Source organism: Mustela nigripes, chromosome 5 (assembly GCF_022355385.1).
Source record: "Mustela nigripes isolate SB6536 chromosome 5, MUSNIG.SB6536, whole genome shotgun sequence".
NCBI lineage: Eukaryota > Metazoa > Chordata > Mammalia > Carnivora > Mustelidae > Mustela > Mustela nigripes.
In genome coordinates this window covers 125,174,491-125,191,917 of record NC_081561.1, presented here as the reverse complement: position 1 = coordinate 125,191,917, position 17,427 = coordinate 125,174,491, and the positions used below count along the sequence as shown (strand labels likewise).

Below are 17,427 nucleotides of genomic sequence, written 5' to 3'. Positions count from 1 at the left end.
TCAAGATGAGGTCACACCTTTCATTCTATGAATTAGTAGGAAAATCACGATGAAAGGGACAAGACTGGGAAGGTGAAAGGGAACACTGGCAAACACAGTTCTACTGTTTACATACTGGCTTTTGTTTTACTTAACGATACCTGAAGAATTTGCTTAACCATCCAAGGGATTACTAAAAATTGGGAATGTTTAGTTCCACGTCCTCTCCTGTCTTAATAATAGATATTGCTGATACTGTCACCCACCTGGTGATCTTAGAGACACATGGCTGCCCAATAACCCCATCCATTCCCCTGGGAATGGGTAAAGGCAGAGGGTGGATATTCAAGAAGTGAAGCCAGCAAAGAACAGCCCAGAGAAATCACTAGAGGACAAGCTCAAGGCCCGGATCGAAAGATGTGGTGAGAGGCTGACATAGAAAACCATCCAGAGAACAGAGGCCTAAAGTCATCCTTGCTGGGAGGATCCTTTTGAAACCATAGGGTTTGGCAAATCAGGAAATAAGGACACAAAGGAAAAAAAATCATGCCAGACTAAGCAAACAGCAGCTGGAACCAAAGAAGCCCAAGGACAGTCCTGAGCACGGAGAAAATACTGCTGGTTAGGCATTGTTCTTCAGAGCCGGACCACACACACACAGGGTCACCGCTGAAAATGAAGGACAATTAGAGTTGGCATGTGTGCATGTCTTTGAGAAGCAGAAATAATGCTTTCTGAACACAGAGACTGATTTTGAAATCTTTCTAATGACAGGGGCACCCGGGTGGCTCAGTTGGCTAAATATCTGAGTCTTGATGTCAGCTCAGGTCATGATCTCAGGGTCCTGAGACCGAGCCCTGTGTCGGGCTCTGCGTTGAGCATTGAGCCTGCTTGAGATCTTCTCTCTCTCCTTCTCCCTCTGCTTCTCCTCACCCCTGCTCACTCTTTCTCAATAAATAGTGAATAATTAAATAAATAAGAATGAAATCTTTCTAGTGACAGCTTTTTCACAAGCTGTGACCCAAACACCCAAACATGATCAAGTTGAAGCCTTGTCTCTTCATCCCTCTTCATCCCGATCCGCTGCCTCTGCTCTCATCAGGGCTCTTAGTGCCTCAGCCCCATGGAGAACCTCCATCTCCTTGCCTGAACTGAGACCCATCTTTACCCATAGAGTGTGGCTTCTTTGTAACTCTTTTAAGTATTCTGCACTCTACACACCCAGGAGGAGGGGTGTGTATAGACTCATTCCTGGGCACCACATCCAAACATTACTATAAAATGGCCGCTCCTCTGAAGTTCTGGTGTTGTTTTCATCCACTGGCCTCCCAGACACTCCCTCTCATTCCCCAAGGACTATACCTCCTGGCTCACGATATTCCCTCACACCCTAGCCCTGCCATCCTCCTAGGAGACGTTCCTATATCCACCAATGACCTAGTAAATACTTTGGCTTCTCAATTCCTGAACCTTCTCCACTACCTACTTCTCCTAAACCTTCTCATCTCTCAAATCTCCCACCGTGACTACAACTCCCTCACACTGTATTCTAGCCTATTTATTCACCTGCTCCACACCTCAGTTTACTGAGGCCCTTAGGCCGCCGGCCCCTCTCCTTTTCATTATCCACCAGTCTACTCTTTGTTTCCCTTGAAGCCATGTTAGAGTCCATGGTCCACTCTGTCAGTCACTATCTTGCCAGTACCCTAAACCTTCTGGCCTATTTCGTCTTTTCCTCATACTCACCTGGAAAAGAAATCAGTCCTGAAAAAACTCAACAATACAGCTTCCTCGCATCTCCTCCTAGGCAGCAACGCACAGTTGGGGAAAACCACCCCAGCCTAGCAGGGTCTTCTCAGTCATTAACTCTGTTGACTCTCAACAATCTCCCCACCCCCCGGGAACCCCATTGTCCACCCTCCCTTCATTCTCTGAAATAACCATTTCAAACTTTCTTCTCAAAGCCTTAAGTCCCCATTCATCCCTCACTCCATTTCCCAGAGGAAATAGAAGCCCTCAGGTTGGGAATTACCTCACTTCCGGCCACCTGTGCCTGGGTCCATCCTTTGTTCTTTCCTTCTGATAAGATGGAAGTAATGTCCCTTCTCCTAGAAAGGTCACCTCTCTTCCCCATGCTGCAGATTTCAACTTTCTCAGAAAAGGTATGTTACCAATTATCCTTCCTTTCTGTCTTTGGTTTGCTCCCCTCTCATATATTCTGTTCATCAACATCTAAACATGTCTTAGTCACTCCTATTTTTAAAAAACACCCCATTTCTGGACCCCACATTTTCTTTGTGGCCCTACTCTTTCCCTCTCTTCCCATTCTCACCCAAACTGCGAGTGCTGCATAGTCATCATTGGCCCCAATTCAACACCTGCTTACTCATTAGCCTCCTGCAAGGGCTTCCTCCCCTACTTCTTTATTAAAACCATTTTTATCAAAGTATCTAGTGACTTTCATGCCTCTAAATCTCATGGACACTCCTTAGTTTTCATATTATGTGACCTTTCTGTAGACTTTAACAAAGCTGACCCTTCCTTCTTTTAGGGAAAATTAGCAAGGTTCCTTGGTATCTAGGCCCCTACACTCTTCTTGTTTTTTCTCCCACCTCTCTGCCTATATTTCTCTGTCCCTCTGCCATATTTTCCTCTTCCACTTAACTTTTTTTTTAAAAGATTTTATTTATTTATTTGACAGAGATCACGAGTAGGCAGAGAAGCAGGCAGAGAGAGAGGAGGAAGCAGGCTCCCCGCCGAGCAGAGATCCCGATGTGGGGCTCAATCCCAGGACCCTGGGGTCACGACCTGAGCCGAAGGCAGAGGCTTTAACCCACTGAGCCACCCAGGTGCCCCTTCCACTTGACTTTTAAATGTTGGAACTACTTAGGTTCAACCTCAGATTCTCTTCTTTTCTCACTCTACACTCTGCCTAGGTCATCTTACCACCTTTCATGGCCTCGCCTCTATGCTGAGAGCTCTCAAAGACTTTTCTCCAATCTCCAGAGCCACTCAACTACCTGCTTAATACTTCTGCTTAGATGCCACAAGCACATTTGTTTAAAACTAAACCAACAGCCCTTCCCACCATGCTAGAGGTCTTATATTTTCCTCTCCAGATCCACTCTTCATTGACTTCGTTGACTATAACCTCTGCCTTGTTTGTCTGTGGCTTCCAGTTGGGTGTGACTACTGAGGATCCCTGGTAAGAGACTGGAAACGGGATAGAGGGAGGACAAGGTATTTATTCTCTTAGCTCCCTCTGTAAGGTTGTCACAGGTTGTCTGAGTTCCTTGACTGAAGACCAGTGCTTCTCTTATTGGGACCTTTTTCATATGACCCTCTTCCTGAAGTCTAGGGCACTAACACTTAACTGCTACTAACTTCTAGGTTTTGCCTTCTCTCTTGTGATTTCCTGATACCCCATCTACACCACTGTAAATAATTCCCACTTTAAATTATCCTAATCTGAGCATATAACCGATTTCTTCCTGGTACTCTGATGCAGTAGTTGATACTAAAGTTGGACCAGGAAATAGAGCTTCATAATTGGATTCTGAGGTTGGGTTGATCACGTATGAGGAGTTGAAGGGATAAACTTGTGGGGAATGGGGAGGTTCAAAAGATGGAAATAGACACTGATAGTCTATGCATGCAGTAGTATCTCAATCATTCAGATCATCAATGGTCATAGCATGGGATGAAAAGTAAGTGAAGGACAAGCCATTGGAAGATCTAGATGCTGTGGCATTCAGTTGTCCTATCAAATGTAGTGATTTTAAAGATTGTGGAGTCATCTGAAGTCTATGAGGGCCTACAGTGTTATAGGTTGAAATTCTGTAAATTCTCTGGTGTAACATACAACCCTGGTTGATACAGAATGGTTCACCCTGTCACCTGGAGCCATCAGTGTCAACTGGGAATGTGTTAGAAATGGCAGTTCTTGAATCTCACCCCAGATTTATAGAATCGGACACTGAAGCTGAGCCCTGGGAATTTGTGCTTTCGAAAATGAATTTGATGCACATTAAAGTTTGGGAACCACTGCTGTAAAGCAAAATTTAATGTGCTTATGAATCACCTGGGGACCTTGTTAAGATGCAGGTTGTGATTTGGCAGGTCTAGGACAGGAATGAGATTCTAAAGTGGTTGCAGGTGATGCAAAGGTGTTGTTTAGTCTACGAATTACGCTTTGAGAAGCAAGGCTGTAAGAGTGGAAGGAATCTAGAGGCTCAGGGAGATGGGAATGTTGGAATGAATCAATTACTCCAACAGGTTCAGCTGTCGCCTAATCAAAATGTTCTGTGAGGATGTGAAAAGCATTTCACCAAGGCAGTAAAACAAATCCTTGGTGGGGCGCCTGGGTGGCTCAGTGGGTTAGAGCCTCTGCTTTCGGCTCAGGTCATGATCCCAGGGTCCTGGGATGGAGTCCCACATTGGACTCTCTGCTCAGCAGGGAGCCTGCTTCTCCGTCTCTCTCTGCCTGCCTCTCTGCCTACTTGTGATCTCTGTCTGTCAAATAAATAAATGAAATTAAAAAAAAAATCCTTGGTAAGGGAGGCATCAGAATCCTTGCAGAGCTCTGAGGTATCTCTCTGAAGGTCCAAGGTGGCAGTGCCGATGCCATCATGGAATTGGTTACCCTGGTCTCAGTGGAACCATGAGAGACAAGGTAAATGTGATTACCGTAATAAACCACAGGGATGGAGAGATAGATTGTTTCATTTGCAGGCATCTGTGGCAATGGCAAATTGGTCACTAGATTACCAGAAATGAGATGGAAGGGCAGTTTACTAAATCAGTTCTTCACATATATAAGGAGAAAACGTCTGGTTTTGCTGGGCAAAGATCTAAGTTGCATCCCCATAGTGGGAATACATACCTCTTCTCTAGTTCCCTTAACTAAGCCAGTTGGCAGACCCAGATCCCTTTTAGAAAGGACCCTGCTCCTTCACCTAGCCTAGTGGGACCAGTGAACATTTATTAGGGTGACTGGGTACCGGGAAAAGAAAACCATCCAGCTTTCTGAGTTTATGCTGATCCCACACCAGAAATGGGGCTGAGTAAGGGCTATGGGAATCAGATGATAAAGCCTTGACATGAATTCCTCTGACAAGGTCCAGTGAGACCACAGGCCAATATAATGCTCCACCCTGGAATGTACAATTCCAGGAGATACACTCAGTAGCTAGTAGAATCCCCATGTTGGTGGAAGGACCAAGGGGAAGCTTCTGGTATGAGCCACTTCCCTGACAAATGATAAGTACATCACCCCAAATAGCAAACCCAAAGCAGTATTTTATTCCTGTTTCCACTGGGAAAACCCCAAAGCATCCCTAGTCCAGTTTCCCTCTTACTTTTGAGTCTCTGCATTTCTTCCCAGGATCCTCTCCCCCTCCCTCCCCCTCCCTTCAGGGTCCTCTTCTACTATGGGTCACTCCCCTTTCTACAACCTTTCTACTCCTCTCAGAGGGGCCTTTGCTTTGCTGGATCTCAGAAACTTGCCTCTCCCCAGAACACTTCTTTGCTCCCAGTTTGTTTGAAAAGAGACTGCTTATATATATATAGAACAGTTGGTTAACTCTCATTATTGGCATAATTTAATCTCTTCTTACAATTAAAAAAAAAAAAGAAGTACTTGGGGGCACCTGGGAGGCTCACACAGTTAAGTGTCCGACTCTTGGTGTTGGCTCAGGCCATGATCTCCCGGGTTGTGAGATTGAGCCCGCTGTCAGGCTCTGTGCTCCGCGGGGACTCTGCTTGAAGATTCTGTCCCTCGGTCCCTCCCTACCACGTTAACTCAAGCGCAAGTGTTCTCTTTCTCTCTCAAATAAATAAATCTTTTATTTTTAAAAATCTTTAAAAAATATTTTATTTATTTATTTGACGGAGTGAGAGGTCACAGTAGGCAGAGAGAGAAGGATAAGCAGGCTCCCCACAGAGAGCCCGATGCAGGGCTCGATCCCAGGACCCTGAGATCATGACCTGAGCGGAAGGCAGAGGTTTAACCCACTGAGCCACCCAGGCACCCCAATAAATAAATCTTTTTTAAAAACCCCGAATACTTAAATTACAGAACTGTTGGTTATAAAGTGCTGTGACAATACAGGAGCATATAGACTAAAACTTAATTCTTTTCCCTTCCTCTTCTTTGGGGGTAACCGGTATTAAATTTTCTATTTATTCATATACACACACAAGCTGATATATGGCTTTGTTTATCGTGAACAGAATACTGTACCTACTATTTTAGGACATGCTTTTCTCACTCCACAGGAATCACAGACCTTAGACCATACAGATTCGCCTTATATCTCCTAAAATTAAGCTTCCTATTTGGAGACAATGGTAGATTCACATACAGTTGTAAGCAATAATAGAGATCTCATGTACTTTTGACCTAGTTTCCTCCACTGGTAACACCTTGCTAAATTGTTGTTCAGTAAGTATCCCAACTAGGGTATTAATATTGATACAATCCATCAGGCTCATTCAGATGTCCCCACTTTAACTTGAACTCATCTGTGTGCGCATCTGTGTGTGTGTGTGTATGTTGGTTCTAAGCAATTGTATCATCTGTGTAGGTCCCCATATGTACTATCGCAGTCAAGACCCAGAACAGTTTCATCACCTTGAGGATCCCTTGTGTTGCCCTTTATACCCACACCCACTTCCCTCTGCCCCCTTCTTCACCCCTAGTTCTCGACAACCACTCATCCTTTCTCCATTTCTATACTTCCGTTATTCCAGAAATGTATTTATGCAATCATATGGTTTACAAGCTTTTGGAGTTGGCTCTTTCATTCAGCATAACTCTCTGGGGATTCATCCAAGTTGTTTTGTGTACCAACTGTTTATTGCTGAGTACTATTCAATGGCATGGTATGTCATGATGTGTTTAACCCCTCAACCATTGAAGGACATTTGGATTGTTTCTAATTTTTAGCTATGATGAATAAAGTTGTTATCAACAATCATGTACAGTTTTTGCAGAAATATAAGCTTCTATTCCTCTGGGATGAATGCCCAAGAGTATAATTACTGGGTCATATGGTAATTGTACGTTTAAGGAAAATGGGCACACTCATATTCTTCGGGTTTAAGTATAAAATAGAAGAATATTTTAGAAGAGTTAATTGGCACTATTTATCATTTTTAAATGCATATTAATTTTAACTCAATTCTGCTTCTAGGAACCTGGCTTCTAGAAATATTTGTGTTTTTGCTAAAATGTATAATAAGTACCAGGCTGTTCATTTCGGCACTGTTTGCATTGGGAGAAAATTTAGAACAAACAAAATTGCTGTATAATGCTGTACATTATAAATCTTTTTATTTTCTTGCTGTTGAGTTGTGCACACACTGTTATGTTTTAATTCGAAACACCTTCTGTAGGAATTAGAATGTAAGCATTTTTTTATAGGATTTTTTTATTATTTGTATTTGTTATGCTGGGTCTAAGTATCATGTTCTTTGCACAAAATAAACACTTGAGTGTTGCTCTTTTATTGATTTTTAGGCAGTTGTATATAGTTCATATTGTGGGTATTAACGCTTTATCTGACCTTTGCAATGTAGAACTTTCATATTTCTGTAAGATCAAAACTGTCACATTTACCTTTCTAGTTTTTTGTCATGTTTTGGAATAGGTTTCCTACCTGCCTCCCTGCTTTTACTCCTATTTTATTAGAGTAATGGTATACATACGAGTTTTAAGTAGCCTCAAGTCCTTTTTGAAAGAGGCAAGGAATACACAGATCCCATAAATAAATGAAAATGTTGTATGAGACATGGGAGATTACTTTTTATCTATTCATAACCATCATATTTCTTGACAAGTATTTTTCTTGCTGTGCTGTGTATATTTTAAAGGGATGCCGGAAGGAGTAATTATATCATAACTTTAAAGGATTATAAACACCTAAGGGAAAGGTGCTGTTTAAACACGTTGCTAATAATGTGTTTGCACATTTTTCAAACAGCTCAAATTACATTCACGAGTATCAGCAGCATGGCCTCCTCGGAGAAGGACAGAGAATGGGAGGGGGTCAAGAATATTATTCTAGGAGAGATTGTTTAGGCAAGGAAGTAATTTATCTTGCTATGGGCAGAATGAAGAGCTCACCACCCAGTAATTTGTAATTGATCACAATTATGATGCCTAGTGGTGGGGTGTAAAATGAAGGAAAGTATTTGGTCAAAAGATTAGCACAAATATAAGAGTATTTAGTCAGGTCCAAAATGTAAGCTGGTTTAGCAAGAAGAAAAATGAAGCCGTTCGGAAGAACCCAAAATGAACCAAAGTAAATGAAAATGGAGATTCAGTCCACATGTTGTGGGTTGATGTTTCCTTGGAAGGAGTGGTTGAGAATTTTTGATCCTTAAAGCAACCTCATATTAAAGTAGTTTAACTAATTTAGTCATGTTCGACACTACCACAAAGAAAATAAATTCTATTGGGCTCTACTCTGATGGCTAAAAAGCCAATTCACTGAAATGGAAGGATGTTGAAGGTACTCACATTATGTAATCGGTACAGTATGTCAGTCCCAGTGGTCTGGTTAACCAAATGAAGGCACATTTAGTAAAATTCGGTATAATTTTTTCCTAGAACTACCCTACCTGATTACAGTGAAATAGATTCTACTAATCATAGGCTGCCTAATTTGGAGATTGAGCCTGGTTTGGGGGAACAGAGATGCTTTCATTGTATCATTTGGTTTTCTGTGGCCCATGACGGAAGATGTGTCGGCAAGGCTAACATGGGTCCTTTCTTTATTTAGGAATCTACTTAAGATGATCTTGGGACTTGCTGTGTTCCAGGAAAAGAAAGAGAAGAATAAAGGGTGTGACTTCCCTCAAGTCATGTAGTGAGTTTGTGACACAACTGGACAGCACTGGGGTCTTCAGAAACCCCTTTCCACTGAAGGAAATGGCATGCTTCAAAAGTCTAAGCTCAAGAGGACCTCTGGCCCAATTCCAGGTAACTTGGAGGTTTTCACAGTCTTTCCTACATATAAAGCTACAGTGAATTAATTCCATTGAACAATTGGAGAAGTAAAGAAGGAATCCAGAAACTAGGTTCTGAACTGGAGGTAAGGGCTTTAGTCTTCTTCTTTCTTTTCTTTTTTTTTTTTCTAGAGCTGACTTTGATTCTTCATTTCAGATGAAAATCAAGATGTGGCCACCCTGTGGAGAAGCCAGGTCCCCTGCTCCTGCTCCCCCTGACTCTCTCTCTTGCTGGTGGTTCTGTAGTTTGGAGCAATGCACAGTGGGTCAAAGTCCCAGGCAACTCTGAGCTGAGCATCACCAAAGAGAAGGTAAATGTGCCTAATGCTAACTGAGCATATAAAATTGTAACACTTGCAATTTTCTTTAGGTATTATGGAGCCTGTGACTTTCCCCCCCAAGTCTCACATAGTTTCTTAAGTCCGTGAGAAGCTCAGGCCCGAGGCCCTAACTTGTAGAGGCCGAGGGATGGAGGACCCAGAAAAGAGTGCCATCCCTCTGCTGGGATCTTCTTTCCTGAGCTTCTACAGTCCCCTCACCCCACCCAGGACCCCTGTCAGGTTTGGTGACACTACAAGGAGAGTGACTCTGACTGACTGAAAATGACAAATTAGGGAACTTTGAATCACATGATCTTTTCTTATTCAAAGCCATTTGAAAGCAGATTAACAACTCCGCTGGGTTTTATAGTCCTGCCAAAAACTTTTACCTGGCTTACCCAAAAAGATCAGGCCAGTTTTCTTTCCTCTCCTCTATTATTAACATGATAGTGTGAACGTAATGCTACTGAAGCCAGGACTGTAGTGCACATGCGGCATTTCTTTGGCTACTTAACATTGGTTCTGTTCCACCTTCCAGATGACACCTGATTTCGTTTAGGAAATGACCTCCTCCTCGTGTATGCAGTCTTAGTGGGATATCAACCCAGGGTCCTGCTCCCCACCATGGAAGCTCTTGCAGAGACCAGCCCTGAGGGTGGATATTTGGTCTAAGTTCAGCCAATCAGATAGACTCTTCTGGAACTTTGGGCCTTGAACAAGTGACATAAGGACCTCAGGAATCACACCGAGGCCAGGGAGCCATGCCAAACAGACTGAATTGCCTGTTCCTGACCTTCTAGATTCTCCTCAGTTCCTGCCCATGTCTAGGCCTGGCCCTTGACTCTTCGGGTTAGTGAATACCCTATCTTTCAGTACATTCCCATTTGATTCCATTAGCTCAAACTGGTTTGCTTGCAACCAAGAATCCTGGTATAAGATCCCTTCTTGACATACCTCACACATGGGTCTGCAGTCTTTAAGTCTATCCTGTCTGGAGTGTTCTAGCATTGGCTTAAACTAGCTCTTTCCTCCATTGGTGACAGCCTAGAGACCACAGGACTGGCTTTCTTTTAGTGGGTACTGATAGAAAATATTCTTCTAGATTTCTAGTCCTTCCAGTTTCTCATTATCAAAACAAGAATTCAAACAAAACTCATCAGAACTTCTCTCCAACAGCTGTCATTAATGTGAGGTCTCCCTTCTCCTGCCCAGGACCACCCGCTCAGGAATCCAGCTCTTTCAGGCAAACATATTGCCGTTTCTCTGCCAGAATAGCTAAAATTAAAAAGATGGACCAAACCCAGTGTTTGCAAGGATATGGAGCAACTCCAACTCTAACACATTTTGTTGGTGGGTGTGTAGAATGCTACAATTGCTTGGGAAATCTGTTCAACAATGTTTCATAAAGTTAAATACATACCTATTCTTTGACCCAGCAGTTGCGTTTCTAGGTAGATATTCAAGAAAAAATTAGTCTTCCCAAAAATTTGTACAAGAGTGTTCTTGGCAACTTTATTCGTAATAGCCAGGAACTGGAAACAAGCCAAGTGTCCATCAACAGAAAAATGGATAAAGAAATTGTAGTATCTTCATACAATAGAATACTGAGCACCAGTAGAAAAGAATGACTCATACGGGTGATAATAGGTATGAATCTCAAAAAAATTAGATTGAGCCAAAGAAGCCAGAATCCACATGACTCCATTTATATGAAGCTTGAAACAGGAAGAAACAATTTATGGTAGTAAGAGCAGTGGTTACCTTTGGGGGAATATTGACTAGTAAGAGGCACAGGGAGCCTTCTGAAGTACTGGGATTTATTTAATCTCTGAGGCAGAAACATGGATATATACATCTATAAAAATTCATTAAACTATACAGTTAAGATTTGTATACTCCATTGTGTGTACGTTACACTTCAATAAAAAAGATGAAAAGATAAAATAAGCATGTGATTATATCCTATAATTTAAATATCCACAGTTCTATAATTTAAATATATTTTGTGAATTCTGCGCTCAAATTAGATTTAAATCCCAATCCCATATATGATGTTGAGAACGGTTTGAAAAACTTTTGTATTTTTCCCCTCCGTTCTTTGTTTATATCAAGGCAATAGGAAGCTAATGTATTTCCCCTTCCAGGAGTATTTTTATGTTCAAAGGAAAACCATTGGGAGAAAGTAATAATTAACACAAAGGAATGACTGGCTTAATGGTGGGCCTTCAGGCATCCATAGAGGAGGTATTTCAGGTCAAAGGAGGGTCAAGAATGGGTAGAAACAAGCAACAAACTCCTAATAGACATTTCTGGTGATCCACCGGTGGGGCCAATAGCCTATGGTGTTCTGATCTTTGGCTGGAAAAATCAGCCTACTGGTTTCCAGCAGATAAGAGGAGTTTGTCTCCTGGGGCTGGTCATTTCCTCCAAAGCTGAGGGTGGGGAGATTTTGTGGGCAGCTTTTCCTCCACACTGAGAGGAGAACAGAAAGCAGGAAATAGAAAGGTTAGGATAGAGGATGCAGAAGCGAGGATGAACATGGAAAAGCCCAGGGGCGAGTGAGTGTGGGCTGTGCCCCTGGGGTCAGACAGCAGACACAGCAGGGGCACGGGGAGACAAGGGGAGCCCAGCAGAAAGTAAAATGAAAACAGAGACAGTGCAGGTGAAGGAGACCCCTCTCCGCTTGGCCTCTGCAGCCTGCGTGTCCCCTCTCCCCTCCCGGAACAGCGGGGCACTGGCAAGGGGCCTCCTGGCTCCGCCCTTGCCCTTCCCAAGTTTTCCCCCCCCCCCCCACCACTGCACCTGCAGCAGCCCAGGGGTTGTCCTAAAACATCATCTCATCACATTATTCCTCAGCTTAAAACTACTTAATAGCTCAACATCATCTCTGTTTTCGTGAATAACGGGGGACTGTGTTCAGTGGATTTTATCTATACTGTGGGCCCTGTTCTCCATGGGTTGCTTTCGGAGTTTGGTTCCACGCGGTCAATGAAGGTTGGGAAGCAGACGATCCTCCTCCTGGATCCGAGGTCAGTAGGAGCCTAACACTACCTCCCAGTGTCTACACCTCTCACTTCCCTTCATCCCAACATGCAGGCATCTTATCATCGATTGCAAGAAGGGTGACTACAGTACAATAAGATACTCTACGAGAGAGAGACCATATTCACCTAACTCTTATTACAGCCTATTGTTATAATTGTGCTATTTTATTAGCAGTGAGTGTTAATTTCCTACTGGGCCTAATTTAGAAATGAAACTTTATCAGGGGTGGGTATGTATAAAGAAAACAGCATAGATGGGGTTTGGTTCTATCTGCAGGTTTGGGCATCCACGGGGGACCCAGGAATGTATGCCCCATGGGTGAGGGGGGAGCTGCTGTAATCCTCTTCCTGGCTAGAGCTGTCTAGTTGCCCTTTAAGAATCCTAGGGAAGGTACTGATTGTATTTTCACAAGCCAGCTCCGGGAGAACCTCCGTGAGCGAGTACCTCTCGGTGCCCCAGGGCCCCAGACAGGACTTGATTCCTCCAACTACCTTAACCCTTCCCTGTTGATGGGGGCAGGAAGTTGGCATCACCTAATTGAGGTTTCAATAAAGGGAGTAACCCATTACCTATGACTCTCATCAAGGACGTTGGTTCTGGCAGAGAAAGCCCTCTCTTCTGCTGTCTAAATCCTGGCTACTCTTCAAGAGTCATCTCAAATACCACGTCTATCATGTCCATTCAGGCTCAGAAATGAGGCTTTCTGATATTTTGGCAGCAGTGTGGCTTGTAGGGAGAGGGAAGAGCTTGGGACCAGAAGCTGGCAGGCTTTGGGATGGTGAGTGAGGTGTTTGTGGTCCAAGGTCCAGTCTTTAGGGGCTCCCAGTGAAAAGGTTAGCTTCTGCAGGCATCAGTCAGTAACCCTGAGGGTCCAGACACCTGCTGGGGCAGAGATGCCAACAGCTCTGGCAGGGGACCAGAGCTGAAATTAAGGATCTCCTCGTCGGGGTGGTTCCAGGTGGCCAGTTGCTTTAGAGCAGGCGTCCACCTGGGGATCTGGAACTGTGATTCAGGTGCCTGAGGGAAGAGAGGCAAGTGTGAGCAAGGCAGGGGGTCTGGGCAAGGGGATCAGAGCCCAGTCCTGCAGACCAAGTCGACCCTCCAGGGAGAGCTCAGAGAAGGTGGCAATGCTATGGATCTCAGGTGTTAAGAGTCCTGGTGGATGCCACAGCGGTGAACTGTCAACAGACCACAAATTCCCACCTGACCAGCTGCCAGTCACCCCGACCAGAGCCCAAGAATGGCTGAGCTTGAGGTCAGAGGGTGTGGTGAGCAGCAGCTGCACCGGGCTCTGGGAGGCAAGGGCTGTGCCTCTTCTGACGTATGCTCTGATCTCCTTCCCCCATCACCGTGATGTTCGCTGGCACCGCTCCTTACTTTGTGATCTCCTCCTGGAAATAACCCCACAGCAGGTAGCAGAGGGCCAGGCACACACAGTACATAAGGATAAGGTTGGATCAAATTGCATTTAGCTCATTGGCAGCTCGGGCTTTGGCCTGCACTACGCTGTCCAGCCCAGTCCTTTTCCAGATTTTTTTTTAAAGATTTTATTTATTTATTTGACAGAGAGTGAGATCACAAGTAGGCGGAGAGGCAGACAGAGAGAGAGAGAGAGAAGGAAGCAGGCTCCCCGCTGAGCAGAGAGCCCCTTGCGGGACTCGATCCCAGGACTCTGAGATCATGACCCCAGTTGAATGAAGGCAGAGGCTCAACTCACTGAGCCACCCAGGCACCCTCCAGATTTTTTCCGTATCACGGATCAGGACTCCTCCTCCTCTGTGCGTAGAAAAATGGCACCGCAGTTCCTCTCCATCCTCGGGGTGGGGAGGGGAAGAGCTGGGGCCCGTAGGAAATGGAGGGCAGTGCATCGTGTCCCACCCCCTGCCTTCCTCTGCCCCTCAGCCAAAGTGATCTATTTCTTCTTCCTTTCTGGCCCCGGCATCAGTGGAAAACTGGAGCTGGTTGCCATGGAGACCAGCCACCGACTTCAGAGTGCCTGTTTATTAAAGATGAAAGTAATGTATGCCTGGCTGATCTGAGCAGCTGTCAGAGATTCGACTGTTAGCAGAGGAAGTCACTAATTTCGAGGCATAATCACTCATCTAAGAGAGAGGCGGCCCCCCTTCATCTTCCGAGTGGAGCTGGGCCCTGGGGGTAAGGTCTGCCCCAGCGGGCGTTTCTTGTCCTTTTCTTCCTTCCTTCCTTGTTCGATTTCTTTCTTTCTTCCTCGTTTATTTTAGGACTAATATGGTAATGGTACTTCTTTTCTCCCTTATTTCCTACTCAAAATATATAGTCTTGCAGTCATGTGATAGACGAATTCAGCTTCGTGGGCGGGCCCAGGAAACCCAAACCCTCTCATGACGTTGTTTCCTTTGGAAAGTGTATTCTGGATTCCAAGCCACCTACTTACAAATAAGGCTGTGTGTTTGTTCATTCAACAGTCTCCGCCAGGTGTGCAAGAGCAGAAGAGGTGGGGGTGAGCCCCGCGGAGAGCAGCCTTGATGGACATCGCGTGCCCTTCGACAGGTGGGAGAAGCAGGCACCTTCCGAGAAGGCAGTAATTAGAAGAGAGGTGGGGGGTCTTGCATCTTTTGGCCAAATGAGCTGTGTGATCTCCAGAAAACAAGTCACTTTCTTTTTGTCTTTTTGCTCTTTTCATTCATGCAGTGATAAAATCTGAGAGTAAATCTGAATCCTAAGATTCACGATTTAGATTCACCAAGTGTTCTCCAAAGCCGACAGAGCAAACTGGGCTGATCACTGCTGGGCTGTAAGGAGTGGCGGTGCCTGCAGGGAGCACTCCAGGAGCCAAGAGGCTGCTGGGAGCTGATCCCCACTGTCTTATCACAGCGTAGCCAACTCGCTCATCCCTTCTGCTCTCAGTTTCCTCATCTGAAAGAGAAGGGAGGAGTAAGCTAATTCTAACTAGTCTTTCATTCCGTAGACACTAAAGTGTGGGCTTCCGTGAATAGAAATGGTTCCTAACACTGGACAGCTGAACTGGGGTTAACCCCGGGTCTAGGTCGCTGTTAACGAAGTACAATATCTGTCTCTGCTCAAGGTTGTCTCAGGCCAAGGCAGGTGCTGGTTTCCATCTCTTGGTGTCAGTGTGCAGGCACTTCTGTGGCAGGTCTGGGCAGGAGCCCCTGTCCCATTTCTCTTGAGCTGCCTGGTGTCTAAGAATGAAGATGGAACATGAAGCTAAAGAATGGAAGTGAGTATCATCAGTGCTTTTTAAAAAAATATATATTTTATTAATTTATTTGACAGGAGTGGAGCACAAGCAGGGAAGAGCAGAAGAGAGAAATGGAGAAGCAGACTCCTGCTGAGCAGGGAGCCAGACATGGGCTTGATCCCAGGATCCTGGGATCATGACCTGAGCCGAAGACAGATGCACCCCTCATCAGTGCCTTTAGAACACAGTGCACCCAGAACCCAGATTAGCCTGGGCTCCAGCAAGGCAGCTTCCGGGCAGGCAGGCCTCAGAACTGCCAGCAGCAGTCCCCTGGAAGCTATTACTTCTCACCTGCTCCATACCTCAAGTAGGCAAAACAGCTGTCTCATGTCACTGTGATGCTTCCTCCTTTCCCTGCATTCATCCTGAAAGCATTTTTTCTAAAGGACATGCACAGTCTTAGGTTTGCATGTTTTACTGAAGGAAATTTGAATCCCATTTATGGGATGTCAACATAGGTCATAACTTAACCCTTTTTATAAACACATGTATTTTTTTAAAAAATTTATGCCAATTGTATAAAACAGGAGAGGAAAGGAAGAATACTCATTCATCCATCCATCCATGGAAGGTACTTACTATGAGTCAGGTGTATTTATGAGATAAATCAGAGAGTATACATTTATTTTTCTTAAAACCTGCTTTATTGAGGTTTTGTAATTCATATACAAGAAATGCACCCATTTTATGTGTACAGTTTGATGCATTTTGACAATCACAGTCAAGATATGGAACCTTCTTTCCATTACCCCCAGAAAGTTTTTTTTGACTGTTTTGCTGTCAATTCTCTCCTCCTTTCCAACCTCCAAACCCCAGCCAAACCAATGCTGTTATTTTACTTGTGCCTTTCTAGAAAGCCAAATAAGGGACATAACTTGTAGTAGAGAATACAGCTTAAAAAATAAATAGGCATTTGCACTCCCAGCGAGTGAGGCAGAAGCTTTGACATGGGACACATAGACTGTGCTGCTGGAACACATAAGTGGTGTGAGGAGACTTGGAAGCTGAGGTCTGAAGGCCTAATAACAGTGAATCAGGTAAGCAGGAGTGAGAGTAAGGAGTGTTTCAAGCTGTGGGAACATTATACAGCAAGGCCAGGAGGAGAGAGTGTGCCAGACAAGTTTACTGGGACCTGAAAGTTTCCATAGCTCAGGGATGGAGTATGAAGGGGTTACAAGTGGCAAGTCAAGAATCTTTTTTTTTTTTTTAAAGATTTTATTTATTTATTTATTTGACAGACAGAGATCACGAGTAGGCAGAGCAGCAGGCAGAGAGAGAGGAGGAAGCAGGCTCCCTGCTGAGCAGAGAGCCCGATGTGGGACTCGATCCCAGGACCCTGGGATCATGACCTGAGCCAAAGGCAGAGGCTTTAACCCACTGAGCCACCCAGGCACCCCCCGCAAGTCAAGAATCTTAAGAGATAAACCCATTCAAGCAAAGAAAGTCCTTATAAGCCTGGTTTGCCTTTATTCCAAGGCAATGGGGAACCATGGAAGGAGGTTAAACAGGAAAGCAAGAGCCTCGGATTTGCCTGTGAGAAGGATCGCTCTTCCTGCATGTGGGAAATACTAAGGGCCAGGCAGGAGCACCTGAATAAGAGGCTGGTGCAGCGATCTGGATGAGAGGTGCTGGCAAGCAGGGCTAGGAAAGTGGCAGGTGGTGGGAACGGAGAGAAATAGATAAATACGGGAGAGATCTGGGAGGCGGAAATGAAGGGAATGAATGACTCATTGGAAGCAGAGACAGTGAGTGAGAAAGGCGTTGAGGAGAATTCCTCGGTTTCAAATCGGGGGCCTGTGAGGAAGACGGGGGCATTCACTGAGACAGAGAACCCTG

General features: G+C 44.6%; 2 long non-coding RNA genes across 5 annotated transcripts in view; both read left to right on the top strand.

Moving 5' to 3' along the window:
- LOC132018331 (uncharacterized) overlaps window positions 1–10,729 on the top strand; it is a 62,330-nt gene extending 51,601 nt beyond the window's left edge. The window contains exons 8-10 of one of the 3 annotated variants that reach the window (XR_009404511.1): window positions 8,763–8,962; window positions 9,146–9,299; window positions 9,847–10,729. This is a non-coding gene — a long non-coding RNA (uncharacterized LOC132018331). The remainder of the gene's footprint in view (window positions 1–8,762; window positions 8,963–9,145; window positions 9,300–9,846) is intronic. The other 2 variants (XR_009404510.1, XR_009404509.1) reach the window with 2 other exon arrangements.
- A 3,692-nt stretch (window positions 10,730–14,421) lies between these two features.
- LOC132018330 (uncharacterized) overlaps window positions 14,422–17,427 on the top strand; it is a 4,591-nt gene continuing 1,585 nt past the window's right edge. The window contains exons 1-3 of one of the 2 annotated variants that reach the window (XR_009404508.1): window positions 14,422–14,507; window positions 14,798–14,882; window positions 15,627–16,628. This is a non-coding gene — a long non-coding RNA (uncharacterized LOC132018330). Of the gene's footprint in view, window positions 14,508–14,797; window positions 14,883–15,626; window positions 16,629–17,427 lie in introns of those variants that run through there. The other variant, XR_009404507.1, reaches the window with a different exon arrangement.